Here is a 20791-nt window from a genome sequence, read left to right on the forward strand (position 1 = left end):
CCGTCCTTCACCTAGCTTGAAGGGAACACAAAGTTTCTTTTCAGTGGCAAACTCCACTCCATACATATATATGGAGAGGTACAAGCTCCAAATCGTTTTTACAGTGAAAACGGCAGGCACTTCAAACCAGCATTAGGAAACCGACTGAGAAACCTGAGTAAGGGTTTCTCCTGCAGCCCGTTTCCTTTGTGCTGGATGAACGAACGTCTCTCCACATGCTCAGTTCTGAGAGTTAAGTGTGTGTGAAAGCCGTCCTTCACCTAGGTTGAAGGGAACACAAAGTTTCTTTTCAGTTTCAAACTCCACTCCATATATATATATGGGGAGGTACAAGCTCCAAGTCGGATTTACAGTGACAACTGCAGGAACTTCAAACCGGCACTAGGAAACAGACTGAGAAACCACAGTAACTGTTTCTCCTGCAACCCGTTCCCTTTGTGCTGGATGAACGAACGTCTCTCCACATGCTCAGTTCTGAGGGATAAGTGTGTGTGAAAGACGCCCTTCACCTAGCTTGAAGGTAACACAAAGTTTCTTTTCAGTGGCAAACTCCACTCCATACATATATATGGGGAGGAACAAGCTCCAACTCGGTTTTACAGTGAAAATGGCAGGCACTTCAAACCGGCACTAGGAAACGAACTGAGAACCAGAGTAAGGGTTTCTCCTGCAACCCGTTCCCTTTGTGCTGGATGAACGAACGTCTCTCCACATGCTCAGTTCTGAGAGATAAGTGTGTGTGAAAGCCGTCCTTCACCTAGCTTGAAGGGAACACAAAGTTTCTTTTTAGTGGTAAACCCCACTCCATACATATATATGGGGAGGTACAAGCTCCAACTTGGTTTTACAGCGAAAAAGGCAGGCACTACAAACTGGCATTAGGAAACAGACTGAGAAACCAGAGTAATGGTTTCTCCTGCAACCCGTTCCCTTTGTGCTGGATGAACGAACGTCTCACCACATGCTCAGTTCTGAGAGACAAGTGTGTGTGAAAGTCGTCCTTCACCTAGCTTGAAGGGAACACAAAGTTTCTTTTCAGTTGCAAACTCCACTCCATACATATATATGGGGAGGTACAAGCTCCAACTCGGTTTTACAGTGAAAACTGCAGGCACTTCAAACCGGCACTAGGAAACAGACTGAGAAACCAGAGTAAGGGTTTCTCCTGCAATCCGTTCCCTTTGTGCTGGATCAACGAACGTCTCTCCACATGCTCAGTTCTGAGATAAAAGTGTGTGTGAAAGCCGTCCTTCACCTAGCTTGAAGGGAACACAAAGTTTCTTTTCAGTGGCAAACTCCACTCCATACATTTATATGGGGAGGAACAAGCTGCAACTCGGTTTTACAGTGAAAACGGCAGGCACTTCAAACCGGCACTAGGAAACAGACTGAGAAACCAGAGTAAGGGTTTCTCCTGCAACCCGTTCCCTTTGTGCTGGATGAACGAACGTCTCTCCACATGCTCAGTTCTGAGAGATAAGTGTGTGTGAAAGCCGTCCTTCACCTAGCTTGAAGGGAACACAAAGTTTCTTTTCAGTGGCAAACTCCACTCCATAGATATATATGGGGGGGTAGAAGCTGCAACTCGGTTTTACAGTGAAAACAGCAGGGACTTCAAACCGGCATTAGGAAACAGACTGAGAAACCTGAGTAAGGGTTTCTCCTGCAACCCGTTCCCTTTGTGCTGGATGAACGAACGTCTCTCCACATGCTCAGTTCTGAGAGATAAGAGTGTGTGAAAGCCGTGCTTCACCTAGCTTGAAGGGAACACAAAGTTTCTTTTCAGTTGCAAACTCCACTCCATACATATATATGAGGGGGTACAAGCTCCAACTCGGTTTTACAGTGAAAACTGCAGGCACTTCAAACCTGCACTAGGAAACAGACTGAGAAACCAGAGTCAGGGTTTCTCCTGCAACCCGTTCCCTTTGTGCTGGATGAACGAAATTCTCTCCACATGCTCAGTTCTGAGAGATAAGTGTGTGTGAAAGCCGCCCTTCACCTAGCTTGAAGGGAACACAAATTTTCTTTTCAGTGGCAAACTCCACTCCATACATATATATGGGGAGGTACAAGCTACAACTCGGTTTTACAGCGAAAAAGGCAGGCACTTCAAACTGGCATTAGGAAACAGACTGAGAAACCAGAGTAAGGGTTTCTCCTGCAACCCGTTCCCTTTGTGCTGGATGAACGAACGTCTCTCCACATGCTCAGTTCTGCGAGAAAAATGTGTGTGAAAGCCGTGCTTCACCTAGATTGAAGGGAACACAAAGTTTCTTTTCAGTTGCAAACTGCAATCCATACATATATATGGGGAGGTACAAGTTCCAACTCGTTTTTACAGTGTAAAAGGCAGGCACTTCAAACCGGCACTAGGAAACACACTGAGAAACCAGAGTAAGGGTTTCTCCTGCAACCCGTTCCCTTTGTGCTGGATGAACGAACGTCTCTCCACATGCTGAGTTCTGAGAGATAAGTGTGTGTGAAACTCGTCCTTCACCTAGCTTGAAGGGAACACAAAGTTTCTTTTCAGTTGCAAACTCCACTCCATACATATATATGGGGAGGTAGAAGCTGCAACTGGGTTTTACAGTGAAAACGGCATGCACTTCAAACCGGCACTAGGAAACAGACTGAGAAACCTGAGTAAGGGTTTCTCCTGCAAACCGTTCCCTTTGTGCTGGATGAACGAACGTCTCTTCACATGCTCAGTTCTGAGAGAAAAGTGTGTGTGAAAGCCGTCCTTCACCTAGCTTGAAGGGAACACAAAGTTTCTTTTCAGTGGCAAATTCCACTCCATACATATATATGGGGAGGAACAAGCTGCAACTCGTTTTTTCAGTGAAAACGGCAGGCACTTCAAACCGGCACTAGGAAACAGACTGAGAAACTAGAGTAAGGGTTTCTCCTGCATCCCGTTCCCTTTGTGCTGGATGAACGAACGTCTCTCCACATGCTCAGTTCTGAGAGATAAGTGTGTGTGAAAGCCGTCCTTCACTTAGCTTGAAGGGAACACAAAGTTTCTTTTCAGTGGCAAACTCCACTCCATACATATATATGGGGAGGTAGAAGCTGCAACTCGGTTTTACAGTGAAAAAGGCAGGGACTTCAAACCGGCATTAGGAAACAGACTGAGAAACCTGAGTAAGGGTTTCTCCTGCAACCCGTTCCCTTTGTGCTGGATGAACGAACGTCTCTCCTCATGCTCAGTTCTGAGAGATAAGTGTGTGTGAAAGCCGTCCTTCAACTAGCTTGAAGGGAACACAAAGTTTCTTTTCAGTGGCAAACTCCACTCCATACATATATATGGGGAGGTAGAAGCTGCAACTCGGTTTTACAGTGAAAACGGCAGGGACTTCAAACCGGCATTAGGAAACAGACTGAGAAACCTGAGTAAGGGTTTCCCCTGCAACCCGTTCCCTTTGTGCAGGATGAACGAACGTCACTCCACATGCTCAGTTCTGAGAGATAAGTGTGTGTGAAAGCCGTCCTTCACCTAGCTTGAAGGGAACACAAAGTTTCTTTTCAGTGGCAAACTCCACTCCATACATATATATGGTGAGGTACAAGCTCCAACTCGTTTTTACAGTGAAAACGGCAGGCACTTCAAACCAGCATTAGGAAACAGACTGAGAAACCTGAGTAAGGGTTTATCCTGCAGCCCGTTTCCTTTGTGCTGGATGAACGAACCTCTCTCCACATGCTCAGTTCTGAGAGTTAAGTGTGTGTGAAAGCCGTCCTTCACCTAGGTTGAAGGGAACACAAAGTTTCTTTTCAGTTTCAAACTCCACTAAATACATATATATGGGGAGGTACAAGCTGCAACTCGGTTTTACAGTGAAAACGGCAGGCACTTCAAACCGGCACTAGGAAACAGACTGAGAATCCAGAGTAAGGGTTTCTCCTGCAACCCGTTCCCTTTGTGCTGGATGAACGAAGGTCTCTCCACATGCTCAGTTCTGAGAGATAAGTGTGTGTGAAAGCCGCCCTTCACCTAGCTTGAAGGGAACACAAATTTTCTTTTCAGTGGCAAACTCCACTCCATACATATATATGGGGAGGTACAAGCTACAACTCGGTTTTACAGCGAAAAAGGCAGGCACTTCAAACTGGCATTAGGAAACAGACTGAGAAACCAGAGTAAGGGTTTCTCCTGCAACCCGTTCCCTTTGTGCTGGATGAACGAACGTCTCTCCACATGCTCAGTTCTGAGAGACAAGTGTGTGTGAAAGTCGTCCTTCACCTAGCTTGAAGGGAACACAAAGTTTCTTTTCAGTTGCAAACTCCAATCCATACATATATATGGGGAGGTAGAAGCTGCAACTCGGTTTTACAGCGAAAAAGGCAGGCACTTCAAACTGGCATTAGGAAACAGACTGAGAAACCAGAGTAAGGGTTTCTCCTGCAACCCGTTCCCTTTGTGCTGGATGAACGAACGTCTCTCCACATGCTCAGTTCTGAGAGACAAGTGTGTGTGAAAGCCGTCCTTCACCTAGCTTGAAGGGAACACAAAGTTTCTTTTCAGTTGCAAACTCCACTCCATACATATATATGGGGAGGTAGAAACTGCAACTCGGTTTTACGTGAAAAGGGCATGCACTTCAAACCGGCACTAGGAAACAGACTGAGAAACCAGAGTAAGGGTTTCTCCTGCAACCCGTTCCCTTTGTGCTGGATGAACGAACGTCTCTCCACATGCTCAGTTCTGCGAGAAAAATGTGTGTGAAAGCCGTGCTTCACCTAGCTTGAAGGGAACACAAAGTTTCTTTTCAGTTGCAAACTGCACTCCATACATATATATGGGGAGGTACAAGTTCCAACTCGTTTTTACAGTGAAAAAGGCAGGCACTTCAAACCGGCACTAGGAAACAGACTGAGAAACCAGAGTAAGGGTTTCTCCTGCAACCCGTTCCCTTCGTGCTGGATGAACGAACGTCTCTCCACATGCTCAGTTCTGAGAGATAAGTGTGTGTGAAAGCCGTCCTTCACCTAGCTTGAAGGGAACACAAAGTTTCTTTTCAGTGGCAAACTCCACTCCATAGATATATATGGGGAGGAAGAAGCTGCAACTCGGTTTTACAGTGAAAACGGCAGGGACTTCAAACCGGCATTAGGAAACAGACTGAGAAACCTGAGTAAGGGTTTCTCCTGCAACCCGTTCCCTTTGTGCTGGATGAACGAACGTCTCTCCACATGCTCAGTTCTGAGAGATAAGAGTGTGTGAAAGCCGTCCTTCACCTAGCTTGAAGGGAACACAAAGTTTCTTTTCAGTTGCAAACTCCACTCCATACATATATATGAGGGGGTACAAGCTGCAACTCGGTTTTACAGTGAAAACTGCAGGCACTTCAAACCTGCACTAGGAAACAGACTGAGAAACCAGAGTCAGGGTTTCTCCTGCAATCCGTTCCCTTTGTGCTGGATGAACGAACGTCTCTCCACATGCTCAGTTCTGAGATATAATTGTGTGTGAAAGCCGTCCTTCACCTAGCTTGAAGGGAACACAAAGTTTCTTTTCAGTGGCAAACTCCACTCCATACATATATATGGGGAGGAACAAGCTGCAACTCGGTTTTTCAGTGAAAACGGCAGGCACTTCAAACCGGCACTAGGAAACAGACTGAGAAACTAGAGTAAGGGTTTCTCCTGCAACCCGTTCCCTTTGTGCTGGATGAACGAACGTCTCTCCACATGCTCAGTTCTGAGAGACAAGTGTGTGTGAAAGCCGTCCTTCACCTAGCTTGAAGGGAACACAAAGTTTCTTTTCAGTGGCAAACTCCACTCCATACATATATATGGGGAGGTACAAGCTCCAACTCTGTTTTACAGTGAAAACGGCAGGCTCTTCATACCGGCACTAGGAAACAGACTGAGAAACCAGAGTAAGGGTTTCTCCTGCAACCCGTTCCATTTGTGCTGGATGAACGAACGTCTCTCCAAATGCTCAGTTCTGAGAGATAAGTGTGTGTGAAAGCCGTCCTTCACCTAGCTTGAAGGGAACACAAAGTTTCTTTTCAGTGGCAAACTCCACTCCATAAATATATATGGGGATGTACAAGCTCCAACTCGGTTTTACAGTGAAAACGGCAGGCACTTCAAACCGGCATTAGGAAACAGACTGAGAAACCAGAGTAAGGGTTTCTCCTGCAACCCGTTCCCTTTGTGCTGGATGAACGAACGTCTTTCCACATGCTCAGTTCTGAGAGTTAAGTGTGTGTGAAAGCCGTCCTTCACCTAGCTTGAAGGGAATACAAAGTTTCTTTTCAGTGGCAAACTCCACTCCATACATATATATGGGGATGAACAAGCAGCAAATCGGTTTTACAGTGAAAACGGCAGGCACTTCAAACCGGCACTAGGAAACAGACTGAGAAACCAGAGTAAGGGTATCTCCTGCAAACCGTTCCCTTTGTGCTGGATGAACGAACGTCTCTCCACATGCTCAGTTCTGAGAGTTAAGTGTGTGTGAAAGCCGTCCTTCACCTAGCTTGAAGGGAACACAAAGTTTCTTTTCAGTGGCAAACTCCACTCCATACATATATATGGGGAGGTACAAGCTCCAAATCGGTTTTACAGTGAAAACGACAGGCACTTCAAACCGGCACTAGGAAACAGACTGAGGAATCAGAGTAAGTGTTTCCCCTGCAAACCGTTCCCTTTGTGCTGGATGAACGAACGTCTCTCCACATGCTCAGTTCTGAGAGATAATTGTGTGTGAAAGCCGTCCTTCACCTAGCTTGAAGGGAACAGAAAGTTTCTTTTCAGTGGCAAACTCCACTCCATACATATATATGGGGAGGAACAAGCTGCAACTCGGTTTTACAGTGAAAACGGCAGGCACTTCAAACCGGCACTAGGAAACAGACTGAGAAACCAGAGTAAGGGTTTCTCCTGCAACCCGTTCCCTTTGTGCTGGATGAACGAACGTCTCTCCACATGCTCAGTTCTGAGAGTTAAGTGTGTGTGAAATCCGTCCTTCATCTACCTTGAAGGGAACACAAAGTTTCTTTTCAGTGGCAAACTCCACTCCATACATATATATGGGGAGGTAGAAGCTGCAACTCGGTTTTACAGTGAAAACTGCAGGCACTTCAAACCGGCACTAGGAAACAGACTGAGAAACCAGGGTAAGGGTTTCTCTTGCAACCCGTTCCCTTTGTGCTGGATGAACGAACGTCTCTCCACATGCTCAGTTCTGAGAGATAAGTGTGTGTGAAAGCCGTTCTTCACCTAGCTTGAAGGGAACACAAAGTTTCTTTTCAGTGGCAAACTCCACTCCATACATATATATGGGGAGGTAGAAGCTGCAACACAGTTTTACAGTGAAAACGGTAGGCACTTCAAACCGGCACTGGAAAACAGACTGAGAAACCAGAGTAAGGGTTTCTCCTGCAGACCGTTCCGTTTGTGCTGGATGAACGAACGTCTCTCCACATGCTCAGTTCTGAGAGGCAAGTGTGTGTGAAAGCCGTCCTTCACCTAGCTTGAAGGGAACACAAAGTTTCTTTTCAGTGGCAAACTCCACTCCATACATATATATGGGGAGGTCGAAGCTGCAACTCGGTTTTACGTGAAAAGGGCAGGCACTTCAAACCGGCACTAGGAAACAGAGTGAGAAACCAGAGTAAGGGTTTCTCCTGCAACCCGTTCCCTTTGTGCTGGATGAACGAACGTCTCTCCACATGCTCAGTTCTGAGAGAAAAATGTGTTTGAAAGCCGTGCTTCACCTAGCTTGAAGGGAACACAAAGTTTCTTTTCAGTTGCAAACTGCACTCCATACATATATATGGGGAGGTACAAGTTTCAAGTCGGTTTTACAGTGAAAACGGCAGGCACTTCAAACCGGCACTACTAAACAGACTGAGAAACCAGAGTAAGGGTTTCTCCTGCAAACCGTTCCTTTTGTGCTGGATGAACGAACGTCTCTCCACATGCTCAGTTCTGAGAGATAAGTGTGTGTGAAAGCCGTCCTTCACATAGCTTGAAGGGAACACAAAGTTTCTTTTCAGTGGCAAACTCCACTCCATACATATATATGGGAAGAACAAGCTGCAACTCGGGTTTACAGTGAAAACGGCAGGCACTTCAAACCGGCACTAGGAAACAGACTGAGAAACCAGAGTAAGGGTTTCTCCTGCAACCCGTTCCCTTTGTGCTGGATGAACGAACGTCTCTCCACATGCTCAGTTCTGAAAGATAAGTGTGTGTGAAAGTCGTCCTTCACCTAGCTTGAAGGGAACACAAAGTTTCTTTTCAGTTGCAAACCCCACTCCATACATATATATGGGGAGGTAGAAGCTGCAACTGGGTTTTACAGTGAAAACGGCAGGCACTTCAAACCGGCACTAGGAAACAGACTGAGAAACCTGAGTAAGTGTTTCTCCTGCAAACCGTTCCCTTTGTGCTGAATGAACGAACGTCTCTTCACATGCTCAGTTCTGAGAGATAAGTGTGTGTGAAAGCCGTCCTTCACCTAGCTTGAAGGGAACACAAAGTTTCTTTTCAGTTGCAAACTCCACTCCATACATATATATGGGGAGGTACAAGCTCCAACTCGGTTTTACAGTGAAAATTGCAGGCACTTCAAACCGGCACTAGGAAACAGACTGAGAAACCAGAGTAAGGGATTCTCCTGCAATTCGTTCCCTTTGTGCTGGATGAACGAACGTCTCTCCACATGCTCATTTCTGAGATATAAGTGTGTGTGAAAGCCGTCCTTCACCTAGCTTGAAGGGAACACAAAGTTTCTTTTCAGTGGTAAACTCCACTCCATACATATATATGGGGAGGTAGAAGCTGCAACTGGGTTTTACAGTGAAAACGGCAGGCACTTCAAACCGGCACTAGGAAACAGACTGAGAACCCAGAGTAAGGGTTTCTCCTACAACCCGTTCCCTTTGTGCTGGATGAACGAACGTCTCTCCACATGCTCAGTTCTGAGAGATAAGTGTGTGTGAAAGCCGTTCTTCACCTAGCTTGAAGGGAACACAAAGTTTCTTTTCAGTGGCAAACTCCACTCCATACATATATATGGGGAGGTAGAAGCTGCAACACAGTTTTACAGTGAAAACGGTAGGCACTTCAAACCGGCACTGGAAAACAGACTGAGAAACCAGAGCAAGGGTTTCTCCTGCAGACCGTTCCGTTTGTGCTGGATGAACGAACGTCTCTCCACATGCTCAGTTCTGAGAGGCAAGTGTGTGTGAAAGCCGTCCTTCACCTAGCTTGAAGGGAACACAAAGTTTCTTTTCAGTGGCAAACTCCACTCCATACATATATATGGGGAGGTCGAAGCTGCAACTCGGTTTTACGTGAAAAGGGCAGGCACTTCAAACCGGCACTAGGAAACAGAGTGAGAAACCAGAGTAAGGGTTTCTCCTGCAACCCGTTCCCTTTGTGCTGGATGAACGAACGTCTCTCCACATGCTCAGTTCTGAGAGAAAAATGTGTTTGAAAGCCGTGCTTCACCTAGCTTGAAGGGAACACAAAGTTTCTTTTCAGTTGCAAACTGCACTCCATACATATATATGGGGAGGTACAAGTTTCAAGTCGGTTTTACAGTGAAAACGGCAGGCACTTCAAACCGGCACTAGGAAACAGACTGAGAAACCAGAGTAAGGGTTTCTCCTGCAAACCGTTCCTTTTGTGCTGGATGAACGAACGTCTCTCCACATGCTCAGTTCTGAGAGATAAGTGTGTGTGAAAGCCGTCCTTCACCTAGCTTGAAGGGAACACAAAGTTTCTTTTCAGTGGCAAACCCCATTCCATACATATATATGGGGAGGTAGAAGCTGCAACAGGGTTTTACAGTGAAAACGGCAGGCACTTCAAACCGGCACTAGGAAACAGACTGAGAAACCTGAGTAAGGGTTTCTCCTGCAAACCGTTCCCTTTGTGCTGGATGAACGAACGTATCTTCACATGCTCAGTTCTGAGAGATAAGTGTGTGTGAAAGCCGTCCTTCACCTAGCTTGAAGGGAACACAAAGTTTCTTTTCAGTGGTAATCTCCACTCCATAAAAATATATGGGGAGGAACAAGCTGCAACTCGGTTTTACAGTGAAAACGGCAGGCACTTCAAACCGGCACTAGGAAACAGACTGAGAAACCAGAGTAAGGGTTTATCCTGCAATCCGTTCCCTTTGTGCTGGATGAACGAACGTCTCTCCACATGCTCAGTTCTGAGAGATAAGTGTGTGTGAAAGCCGTCCTTCACCTAGCTTGAAGGGAACACAAAGTTTCTTTTCAGTGGTAAACTCCACTCCATACTTATATATGTGGAGGTAGAAGCTGCAACTCGGTTTTACAGTAAAACGGCAGGCACTTCAAACCGGCACTAGGAAACAGACTGCGAATCCAGAGTAAGGGTATTTCCTGCAACCCGTTCCCTTTGTGCTGGATGAACGAACGTCTCTCCTTATGCTCAGTTCTGAGAGATAAGTGTGTGTGAAAGCCGTCCTTCACCTAGCTTGAAGGGAACACAAAGTTTCTTTTCAGTTGCAAACTCCACTCCATAAAAATATATGGGGAGGTACAAGCTCCAACTCGGTTTTACAGTGAAAACGGCAGGCACTTCAAACCGGCACTAGGAAACAGACTGAGAACCCAGAGTAAGGGTTTCTCCTGCAACCCGTTCCCTTTGTGCTGGATGAACGATCGTCTCTCCACATGCTCAGTTCTGAGAGATAAGTGTGTGTGAAAGCCGTCCTGCACCTAGCTTGAAGGGAACACAAAGTTTCTTTTCAGTGGCAAACCCCACTCCATACATATATATGGGGAGGTAGAAGCTGCAACTCGGTTTTACAGTGAAAACGGCAGGGACTTCAAACGGGCATTAGGAAACAGACTGAGAAACCAGAGTAAGGGTTTCTCCTGCAACCCGTTCCCTTTGTGCTGGATGAACGAACGTCTCTCCACATGCTCGGTTCTGAGAGGGAAATGTGTGTGAAAGCCGTGCTTCACCTAGCTTGAAGGGAACACAAAGTTTCTTTTCAGTTGCAAACTGCACTCCATACATATATATGGGGAGGTACAAGCTCCAACTCGGTTTTACAGTGAAAACGGCAGGCACTTCAAACCGGCACTAGGAAACAGACTGAGAAACCAGAGTAAGGGTTTCTCCTGCAACCCGTTCCCTTTGTGCTGGATGAACGAACGTCTCTCCACATGCTCAGTTCTGAGAGATAAGTGTGTGTGAAAGTCGTCCTTCACCTAGCTTGAAGGGAACACAAAGTTTCTTTTCAGTTGCAAACCCCATTCCATACATATATATGGGGAGTTTGAAGCTGCAACAGGGTTTTACAGTGAAAATGGCAGGCACTTCAAACCGGCACTAGGAAACAGACTGAGAAACCTGAGTAAGGGTTTCTCCTGCAAACCGTTCCCTTTGTGCTGGATGAACGAACGTCTCTTCACATGCTCAGTTCTGAGAGATAAGTGTGTGTGAAAGCCGTCCTTCACCTAGCTTGAAGGGAACACAAAGTTTCTTTTCAGTGGTAAACTCCACTCCATACTTATATATGTGGAGGTAGAAGCTGCAACTCGGTTTTACAGTAAAACGGCAGGCACTTCAAACCGGCACTAGGAAACAGACTGCGAATCTAGAGTAAGGGTATTTCCTGCAACCCGTTCCCTTTGTGCTGGATGAACGAACGTCTCTCCACATGCTCAGTTCTGAGAGATAAGTGTGTGTGAAAGCCGTCCTTCACCTAGCTTGAAGGGAACACAAAGTTTCTTTTCAGTTGCAAACTCCACTCCATAAAAATATATGGGGAGGTACAAGCTCCAACACGGTTTTACAGTGAAAACGGCAGGCACTTCAAACCGGCACTAGGAAACAGACTGAGAACCCAGAGTAAGGGTTTCTCCTGCAACCCGTTCCCTTTTTGCTGGATGAACGAACGTCTCTCCACATGCTCAGTTCTGAGAGATAAGTGTGTGTGAAAGCCGTCCTTCACCTAGCTTGAAGGGAACACAAAGTTTCTTTTCAGTGGCAAACCCCACTCCATACATATATATGGGGAGGTAGAAGCTGCAACTCGATTTTACAGTGAAAACGGCAGGGACTTCAAACGGGCATTAGGAAACAGACTGAGAAACCAGAGTAAGGGTTTCTCCTGCAAACCGTTCCCTTTGTGCTGGATGAACGAACGTCTCTCCACATGCTCGGTTCTGAGAGGGAAATGTGTGTGAAAGCCGTGCTTCACCTAGCTTGAAGGGAACACAAAGTTTCTTTTCAGTTGCAAACTGCACTCCATACATATATATGGGGAGGTACAAGCTCCAACTCGGTTTTACAGTGAAAACGGCAGGCACTTCAAACCGGCACTAGGAAACAGACTGAGAAACCAGAGTAAGGGTTTCTCCTGCAACCCGTTCCCTTTGTGCTGGATGAACGAACGTCTCTCCACATGCTCAGTTCTGAGAGATAAGTGTGTGTGAAAGTCGTCCTTCACCTAGCTTGAAGGGAACACAAAATTTCTTTTCAGTTGCAAACCCCATTCCATACATATATATGGGGAGGTAGAAGCTGCAACAGGGTTTTACAGTGAAAAAGGCAGGCACTTCAAACCGGCACTAGGAAACAGACTGAGAAACCTGAGTAAGGGTTTCTCCTGCAAACCGTTCCCTTTGTGCTGGATGAACGAACGTCTCTTCACATGCTCAGTTCTGAGAGATAAGTGTGTGTGAAAGCCGTCCTTCACCTAGCTTGAAGGGAACACAAAGTTTCTTTTCAGTGGTAATCTCCACTCCATAAAAATATATGGGGAGGAACAAGCTGCAACTCGGTTTTACAGTGAAAACGGCAGGCACTTCAAACCGGCACTAGGAAACAGACTGAGAAACCAGAGTAAGGGTTTTTCCTGCAACCCGTTCCCTTTGTGCTGGATGAACGAACGTCTCTCCACATGCTCAGTTCTGAGAGATAAGTGTGTGTGAAAGCCGTCCTTCACCTAGATTGAAGGGAACACAAAGTTTCTTTTCAGTTGCAAACTCCAATCCATACATATATATGGGGAGGTAGAAGCTGCAACTCGGTTTTACAGCGAAAAAGGCAGGCACTTCAAACTGGCATTAGGAAACAGACTGAGAAACCAGAGTAAGGGTTTCTCCTGCAACCCGTTCCCTTTGTGCTGGATGAACGAACGTCTCTCCACATGCTCGGTTCTGAGAGATAAGTGTGTGTGAAAGCCGTCCCTCACCTAGCTTGAAGGGAACACAAAGTTTCTTTTAAGTGGCAAACTCCACTCCATACATATATATGGGGAGGAACAAGCTGCAACTCGGTTTTTCAGTGAAAACGGCAGGCACTTCAAACCGGCACTAGGAAACAGACGGAGAATCTAGAGTAAGGGTTCTCCTGCAACCCGTTCCCTTTGTGCTGGTTGAACGAACGTCTCTCCACATGCTCAGTTCTGAGAGATAAGTGTGTGTGAAAGCCGTCCTTCACCTAGCTTGAAGGGAACACAAAGTTTCTTTTCAGTGGCAAACTCCACTCCATACATATATAAGGGGAGGTACAAGCTGCAACTCGGTTTTACAGTGAAAACGGCAGGGACTTCAAACCGGCATTAGGATACAGACTGAGAAACCTGAGTAAGGGTTTCTCCTGCAACCCGTTCCCTTTGTGCTGGATGAACGAACGTCTCTCCACATGCTAAGTTCTGAGAGATAAGTGTGTGTGAAAGCCGTCCTTCACCTATCTTGAAGGGAACACAAAGTTTCTTTTCAGTTGCAAACTCCACTCCATATATATATATGGGGAGGAACAAGCTCCAACTCGGTTTTACAGTGAAAACGGCAGGCACTTCAAACCGGCCCTAGGAAACAGACTGAGAAACCAGAGTAAGGGTTTCTCCTGCAACCCGTTCCCTTTGTACTGGATGAACGGAAGTCTCTCCACATGCTCAGTTCTGAGAGATAAGTGTGTGTGAAAGCCGTCCTTCACCTAGCTTGAAGGGAACACAAAGTTTCTTTTCAGTGGCAAACTCCACTCCATACATATATATGGGGAGGTAGAAGCTGCAACTCGGTTTTACAGTGAAAACGGCAGGGACTTCAAACCGGCATTTGGAAACAGACTGAGAAACCTGAGTAAGGGTTTCTCCTGCAACCCGTTCCCTTTGTGCTGGATGAACGAACGTCTCTCCACATGCTCAGTTCTGAGAGAGAAATGTGTGTGAAAGCCGTGCTTCACCTAGCTTGAAGGGAACACAAAGTTTCTTTTCAGTTGCAAACTGCACTCCATACATATATATGGGGAGGTACAAGCTCCAACTCGGTTTTACAGTGAAAACGGCAGGCACTTCAAACCGGCACTAGGAAACAGACTGAGAAACCAGAGTAAGGGTTTCTCCTGCAACCCGTTCCCTTTGTGCTGGATGAACGAACGTCTCTCCACATGCTCAGTTCTGAGAGATAAGTGTGTGTGAAAGTCGTCCTTCACCTAGCTTGAAGGGAACACAAAGTTTCTTTTCAGTTGCAAACTCCAATCCATACATATATATGGGGAGGTAGAAGCTGCAACTCGGTTTTACAGCGAAAAAGGCAGGCACTTCAAACTGGCATTGGGAAACAGACTGAGAAACCAGAGTAAGGGTTTCTCCTGCAAACCGTTCCCTTTGTGCTGGATGAACGAACGTCTCTCCACATGCTCGGTTCTGAGAGATTAGTGTGTGTGAAAGCCGTCCTTCACCTAGCTTGAAGGGAACACAAAGTTTCTTTTCAGTGGCAAACTCCACTCCATACATATATATGGGGAGGAACAAGCTGCAACTCGGTTTTTCAGTGAGAACGGCAGGCACTTCAAACCGGCACTAGGAAACAGACTGTGAAACCAGAGTAAGGGTTTCTCCTGCAACCCGTTCCCTTTGTGCTGGATGAACGAACGTCTCTCCACATGCTCAGTTCTGAGAGATAAGTGTGTGTGAATGCCGTCCTTCACCTAGCTTGAAGGGAACACAAAGTTTCTTTTCAGTTGCAAACTCCACTCCATACATATATATGGGGAGGTACAAGCTCCAACTCGGTTTTACAGTGAAAACGGCAGGCACTTCAAACCGGCATTAGGAAACAGACTGAGAAACCAGAGTAAGGGTTTCTGCTGCAGCCCGTTCCCTTTGTGCTGGATGAACGAACGTCTCTCCACATGCTCAGTTCTGAGCGATAAGTGTGTGTGAAAGCCGTCCTTCACCTAGCTTGAAGGGAACACAAAGTTTCTTTTCAGTGGCAAACTCCACTGCATACATATATATGGGGAGGAACAAGCTGCAAATCGGTTTTACAGTGAAAACTGCAGGCACTTCAAACCGGCACTAGGAAACAGACTGAGAAACCAGAGTAAGGGTTTATCCTGCAATCCGTTCCATTTGTGCTGGATGAACGAACGTCTCTCCACATGCTCAGTTCTGAGATATAAGTGTGTGTGAAAGCCGTCCTTCACCTAGCTTGTAGGGAACACAAAGTTTCTTTTCAGTGGTAAACTCCACTCCATACTTATATATGTGGAGGTAGAAGCTGCAACTCGGTTTTACAGTAAAACGGCAGGCACTTCAAACCGGCACTAGGAAACAGACTGCGAATCCAGAGTAAGGGTATTTCCTGCAACCCGTTCCCTTTGTGCTGGATGAACGAACGTCTCTCCACATTCTCAGTTCTGAGAGATAAGTGTGTGTGAAAGCCGTCCTTCACCTAGCTTGAAGGGAACACAAAGTTTCTTTTCAGTTGCAAACTCCACTCCATAAAAATATATGGGGAGGTACAAGCTCCAACTCGGTTTTACAGTGAAAACGGCAGGCACTTCAAACCGGCACTAGGAAACAGACTGAGAACCCAGAGTAAGGGTTTCTCCTGCAACCCGTTCCCTTTGTGCTGGATGAAAGAACGTCTCTCCACATGCTCAGTTCTGAGAGATAAGTGTGTGTGAAAGCCTTCCTGCACCTAGCTTGAAGGGAACACAAAGTTTCTTTTCAGTGGCAAACCCCACTCCATACATATATATGGGGAGGTAGAAGCTGCAACTCGGTTTTACAGTGAAAACGGCAGGGACATCAAACGGGCATTAGGAAACAGACTGAGAAACCAGAGTAAGGGTTTCTCCTGCAACCCGTTCCCTTTGTGCTGGATGAACGAACGTCTCTCCACATGCTCGGTTCTGAGAGGGAAATGTGTGTGAAAGCCGTGCTTCACCTAGCTTGAAGGGAACACAAAGTTTCTTTTCAGTTGCAAACTGCACTCCATACATATATATGGGAAGGTACAAGCTCCAACTCGGTTTTACAGTGAAAACGGCAGGCACTTCAAACCGGCACTAGGAAACAGACTGAGAAACCAGAGTAAGGGTTTCTCCTGCAACCCGTTCCCTTTGTGCTGGATGAACGAACGTCTCTCCACATGCTCAGTTCTGAGAGAAAAGTGTGTGTGAAAGTCGTCCTTCACCTAGCTTGAAGGGAACACAAAGTTTCTTTTCAGTTGCAAACCCCATTCCATACATATATATGGGGAGGTAGAAGCTACAACAGGGTTTTACAGTGAAAACGGCAGGCACTTCAAACCGGCACTAGGAAACAGACTGAGAAACCTGAGTAAGGGTTTCTCCTGCAAACCGTTCCCTTTGTGCTGGATGAACGAACGTCTCTTCACATGCTCAGTTCTGAGAGATAAGTGTGTGTGAAAGCCGTCCTTCACCTAGCTTGAAGGGAACACAAAGTTTCTTTTCAGTGGTAATCTCCACTCCATAAAAATATATGGGGAGGAACAAGCTGCAACTCGGTTTTACAGTGAAAACGGCAGGCACTTCAAACCGGCACTAGGAAACAGACTGAGAATCCAGAGTAAGGGTTTCTCCTGCAACCCGTTCCCTTTGTGCTGGATGAACGAACGTCTCTCCACATGCTCAGTTCTGAGAGATAAGTGTGTGTGAAAGCCGTCCTTCACCTAGATTGAAGGTAACACAAAGTTTCTTTTCAGTTGCAAACTCCAATCCATACATATATATGGGGAGGTAGAAGCTGCAACTCGGTTTTACAGCGAAAAAGGCAGGCACTTCAAACCGGCATTAGGAAACAGACTGAGAAACCAGAGTAAGGGTTTCTCCTGCAACCCGTTCCCTTTGTGCTGGATGAACGAACGTCTCTCCAAATGCTTGGTTCTGAGAGATAAGTGTGTGTGAAAGCCGTCCTTCACCTAGCTTGAAGGGAACACAAAGTTTCTTTTCAGTGGCAAACTCCACTCCATACATATATATGGGGAGGAACAAGCTGCAACTCGGTTTTTCAGTGAAAACGGCAGGCACTTCAAACCGGCACTAGGAAACAGACTGAGAATCTAGAGTAAGGGTTTCTCCTGCAACCCGTTTCCTTTGTGCTGGATGAACGAACGTCTCTCCACATGCTCAGTTCTGAGAGATAAGTGTGTGTGAAAGCCGTCCTTCACCTAGCTTGAAGGGAACACAAAGTTTCTTTTCAGTGGCAAACTCCACTCCATACATATATATGGGGAGGTAGAAGCTGCAACTCGGTTTTACAGTGAAAACGGCAGGGACTTCAAACCGGCATTAGGAAACAGACTGAGAAACCTGAGTAAGGGTTTCTCCTGCAACCCGTTCCCTTTGTGCTGGATGAACGAACGTCTCTCCACATGCTCAGTTCTGAGAGATAAGTGTGTGTGAAAGCCGTCCTTCACCTATCTTGAAGGGAACACAAAGTTTCTTTTCAGTTGCAAACTCCACTCCATATATATATATGGGGAGGAACAAGCTCCAACTCGGTTTTACAGTGAAAACGGCAGGCACTTCAAACCGGCACTAGGAAACAGACTGAGAAACCAGAGTAAGGGTTTCTCCTGCAACCCGTTCCCTTTGTGCTGGATGAACGAACGTCTCCCCACATGCTCAGTTCTGAGAGATAAGTGTGTGTGAAAGACGTCCTTCAACTAGCTTGAAGGGAACACAAAGTTTCTTTTCAGTTGCAAACACCACTCCATACAAATATATGGGATGGTACAAGCTCCAACTCGGTTTTACAGTGAAAACGGCAGGCACTTCAAACCGGCACTATGAAACAGACTGAGAAACCAGAGTAAGGGTTTCTCCTGCAACCCGTTCCCTTTGTGCTGGATGAACGAACGTCTCTCCACATGCTCAGTTCTGAGAGATAAGTGTGTGTGAAAGCCGTCCTTCACCTAGCTTGAAGGGAACACAAAGTTTCTTTTCAGTGGCAAACTCCACTCCATACATATATATGGGGAGGTAGAAGCTGCAACTCGGTTTTACAGTGAAAACGGCAGGGACTTCAAACTGGCATTAGGAAACAGACTGAGAAACCTGAGTAAGGGTTTCTCCTGCAACCCGTTCCCTTTGTGCTGGATGAACGAACGTCTCTCCACATGCTCAGTTCTGAGAGAGAAATGTGTGTGAAAGCCGTGCTTCACCTCGCTTGAAGGGAACACAAAGTTTCTTTTCAGTTGCAAACTGCACTCCATACATATATATGGGGAGGTAGAAGCTGCAACTCGGTTTTACAGTGAAAACGGCAGGGACTTCAAACCGGCATTAGGAAACAGACTGAGAAACCTGAGTAAGGGTTTCTCCTGCAACCCGTTCCCTTTGTGCTGGATGAACGAACGTCTCTCCACATGCTCAGTTCTGAGAGATAAGTGTGTGTGAAAGCCGTCCTTCACCTAGCTTGAAGGGAACACAAAGTTTCTTTTCAGTTGCAAACTCCACTCCATATATATATATGGGGAGGAACAAGCTCCAACTCGGTTTTACAGTGAAAACGGCAGGCACTTCAAACCGGCACTAGGAAACAGACTGAGAAACCAGAGTAAGGGTTTCTCCTGCAACCCGTTCCCTTTGTGCTGGATGAACGAACGTCTCTCCACATGCTCAGTTCTGAGAGATAAGTGTGTGTGAAAGACGTCCTTCAACTAACTTGAAGGGAACACAAAGTTTCTTTTCAGTTGCAAACACCACTCCATACAAATATATGGGATGGTACAAGCTCCAACTCGGTTTTACAGTGAAAACGGCAGGCACTTCAAACCGGCACTATGAAACAGACTGAGAAACCAGAGTAAGGGTTTCTCCTGCAACCCGTTACCTTTGTGCTGGATGAACGAACGTCTCTCCACATGCTCAGTTCTGAGAGATAAGTGTGTGTGAAATCCGTCCTTCACCTAGCTTGAAGGGAACACAAAGTTTCTTTTCAGTGGCAAACTCCACTCCATACATATATATGGGGAGGTAGAAGCTGCAACTCGGTTTTACAGTGAAAACGGCAGGGACTTCAAACCGGCATTAGGAAACAGACTGAGAAACCTGAGTAAGGGTTTCTCCTGCAACCCGTTCCCTTTGTGCTGGATGAACGAACGTCTCTCCACATGCTCAGTTCTGAGAGAGAAATGTGTGTGAAAGCCCTGCTTCACCTCGCTTGAAGGGAACACAAAGTTTCTTTTCAGTTGCAAACTGCACTCCATACATATATATGGGGAGGTACAAGCTCCAACTCGGTTTTACAGTGAAAACGGCAGGCACTTCAAACCGGCACTAGGAAACAGACTGAGAAACCAGAGTAAGGGTTTCTCCTGCAACCCGTTCCCTTTGTGCTGGATGAACGAACGTCTCTCCACATGCTTAGTTCTGAGAGATAAGTGTGTGTGAAAGCCGTCCTTCACCTAGCTTGAAGGGAACACAAAGTTTCTTTTCAGTTGCAAACCCCACTCCATACATATATTTGGGGAGGTAGAAGCTGCAACTGGGTTTTACAGTGAGAACGGCAGGCACTTCAAACCGGCACTAGGAAACAGACTGAGAAACCTGAGTAATGGTTTCTCCTGCAAACCGTTCCCTTTGTGCTGGATGAACGAACGTCTCTTCACATGCTCAGTTCTGAGAGATAAGTGTGTGTGAAAGCCGTCCTTCACCTTGCTTGAAAGGAACACATAGTTTCTTTTCAGTTTTAAACTCCACTCCATACATATATATGGGGAGGTACAAGCTCCAACTCGGTTTTACAGTGAAAACGGCAGGCACTTCAAACCGGCACTAGGAAACAGACTGAGAAACCACAGTAAGGGTTTCTCCTGCAACCCGTTCCCTTTGTGCTGGATGAACGAACGTCTCTCCACATGCTCAGATCTGAGAGATAAGTGTGTGTGAAAGCCGTCCTTCACCTAGCTTGAAGGGAACACAAAGTTTCTTTTCAGTGGCCAACTCCACTCCATACATATATATGGGGAGGTAGAAGCTGCAACTCGGTTTTACAGTGAAAACGGCAGGGACTTCAAACCGGCATTAGGAAACAGACTGAGAAACCTGAGTAAGGGTTTCTCCTGCAACCCGTTCCCTTTGTGCTGGATGAACGAACGTCTCTCCACATGCTCAGTTCTGAGAGAGAAATGTGTGTGAAAGCCGTGCTACACCTAGCTTGAAGGGAACACAAAGTTTCTTTTCAGTTGCAAACTGCACTCCATACATATATATGGGGAGGTACAAGCTCCAACTCGGTTTTACAGTGAAAACGGCAGGCACTTCAAACCGGCACTAGGAAACAGACTGAGAAACCAGAGTAAGGGTTTCTCCTGCAACCCGTTCCCTTTGTGCTGGATGAACGAACGTCTCTCCACATGCTCAGTTCTGAGAGATAAGTGTGTGTGAAAGCCGTCCTTCAACTAGCTTGAAGGGAACACAAAGTTTCTTTTCAGTTGCAAACCCCACTCCATACATATATATGGGGAGGTAGAAGCTGCAACTGGGTTTTACAGTGAAAACGGCAGGCACTTCAAACCGGCAC

This window comes from Vicugna pacos, unplaced genomic scaffold, assembly GCF_048564905.1.
Source record: "Vicugna pacos unplaced genomic scaffold, VicPac4 scaffold_66, whole genome shotgun sequence".
In the NCBI taxonomy this organism is placed as follows: domain Eukaryota; kingdom Metazoa; phylum Chordata; class Mammalia; order Artiodactyla; family Camelidae; genus Vicugna; species Vicugna pacos.